The sequence below is a fragment of the Aphelocoma coerulescens genome, chromosome 8, assembly GCF_041296385.1.
Source record: "Aphelocoma coerulescens isolate FSJ_1873_10779 chromosome 8, UR_Acoe_1.0, whole genome shotgun sequence".
In the NCBI taxonomy this organism is placed as follows: domain Eukaryota; kingdom Metazoa; phylum Chordata; class Aves; order Passeriformes; family Corvidae; genus Aphelocoma; species Aphelocoma coerulescens.
In genome coordinates, this window is record NC_091022.1 from 20822358 (window position 1) to 20824500 (window position 2143).

General features: G+C 38.2%; 1 long non-coding RNA gene across 1 annotated transcript; it reads left to right on the plus strand.

The window, feature by feature from the left end:
- Positions 1-249: 249 nt before the first annotated feature.
- LOC138114270 (uncharacterized) lies at positions 250-1811 on the plus strand. Its single transcript, XR_011152556.1, has 3 exons — positions 250-494; positions 579-720; positions 1714-1811. It is a non-coding gene; the product is annotated as an uncharacterized lncRNA (long non-coding RNA).
- Positions 1812-2143: the final 332 nt, after the last annotated feature.

Below are 2143 nucleotides of genomic sequence, written 5' to 3' on the forward strand. Positions count from 1 at the left end.
TTGTTATTTGTTCCACTTACTGCAAATTGTTCTCTTTGGTTGTTATTATTTTTCATTAAGTTCTTTGAATTCTTCGAATCCTTTCTTGGAATACCCAGAAATGCACATATTTAAACTAAGTCTGTTTCCAAAAGTTATTTTATGGTTTTAGTTTTCATTGCAAGAAAGCCAGAAACCAAATGACAACATGACTTAATTCCTCTGTTCTAAAATCTAACACCCAGTATCCTGGGGGGAGAAAGTCACTTTCCTTCCTCACGCAACTGTTCCAGCATAGTTATGTTTTTTCTTCTCCTCTGCTACAATATGATTTCTTAATACTGGAGATGTTCTTCTCTTTTAGCCTCCTGATGCAAAGTTTATGTATGTATTACCTTTCTCTTTCTTACAGTGTGGAGTGAGACTCGAGATATTCATCTGGTTTCCTCGGCAGGGAAAAGTGCGTGAGGCTCAGCCAAAGGCAACAAAAAGGCAACAGAAGATCCTCAAGCAAAGTAATACCTCTTCTGAACCCACGACATGCCATGTCCAACAAAAAAAAATGTAGAAACAGCCACGTATCTTCTACTTTTCCCCAGGTTTGTGAGATACAGAAACCTCCATAGCTGTTGTGACTGTCCTCCTCCTGTATGTGACTGCGTTCTGAGCTCTGGTAGCTGAGTGGCTCTGTCTCTACAGCCTGCTCCAGCTGCTTCTGAAGTACAGGGGGCCTCTGCAAAGGTCTGTGTCTCAGCAAACTTTGATTTGTAGAGCTTGATGTCTCACCTTCTTGAAGCACCTCAGGACAGGGGTGCTGGCAGTCCCTGCATTGTGAGATGCAGCTGTAACTCACAGCCTAAGCAGGAGTCTCTCCAGACCAGGCTGCATTCGCATGAGAGTTGGTTCCTCAAATCAAATATCTGTAAACAAATTACTCTACTAACTATTGCAACTCCCTTGTCAATCTTACAAAAGATCAAGATTCCCAGCTTAGCTGGCAGTGTTTTTTCTTCGCACAATCAATTTCTTTTGTTTCAGTCTGTTTTATCACAAGTTTTACATCTACTATTTACAAGAGAATTTCAACTAAATAGATTATTTGCTTATAAAATACTTTTTTGCAAAGATGGATCCAGGAAGGTTTTGGAGATAAATACTGGATCATTGCTTATTCTTATTCTGTAAGCACTGAAATTTTCTGTAAAGTACAAAACTTTTTGCCACAGTTGTCGTAGATTTCTATCATCCCATGCAATAGTAATTTAATATCTGTAACAAGAAATAAGAGGCAAAGATGCACTGAATGAGTATGTAGTCAAAAACACCTCAGAAATAACTGACTTAAGTGATTAAAGAAGTTGAAAGTGTACAGTAGACGTGTATAGCTTTATCTGGCTTTAGAGCAGAGGCAACATTGACTGGCTGGGCATCGCACAGCACAAGTCATCTCAAGTACATAAATAATTAATATCACTGTTAAAAAATTCTTTTCTGTGTGACGGTCAACAAAGTATGAAAGAAAAGATAGAAGAGAGCAGATTCAACAGCAGAGAGGCATCTCCATGTGGAAATTACTAACATTTTAGGGTGAGGTAATTTCAAGCAACAAGTCCTGGATGTGCTTGTAATGATTCAACTCAGTCCATTTCCTATCACACTGAAAAAATGTGACAACGAATGAAAAAATGGCAGAACTTCTCTGCAAACACCAGTGAATCTTGGTTGTGCTTTCAGCTCAAGGCACAGCTGAACCTGTGAATGGAGCAAGTCCTTGAAGATATCTCAGCATAGCAGACACATGCAGAACTGCCCAGGAGCTTCCGTGAGGTGGATGGGGGGAGGAACCGAATTCCACAGGTTGGCTTTTTATTAATGCACATGTAGAATAAATGTACAAATTTTTACACTTGTTTCAGATATCTTAACATTACATTGATATTCAGTCATTAATATTAAGAATCTAAAATTTGGAAACAGTGTGCTTTTTCAAACAATACTTTTTTTTAAAGCACATGGCTGTCATGTTTTTCTGATCCTATTCTTCCTCCTTGAAATCCTGCTGTTTCTTTTTCATTACCTTTTTAATTGTCTTCATCTATTGGTTCAAAAGCTGAGCCTGTAAAAAACTCGTCTTTAAGTGTAAAATACCTAACACAAAAATTCG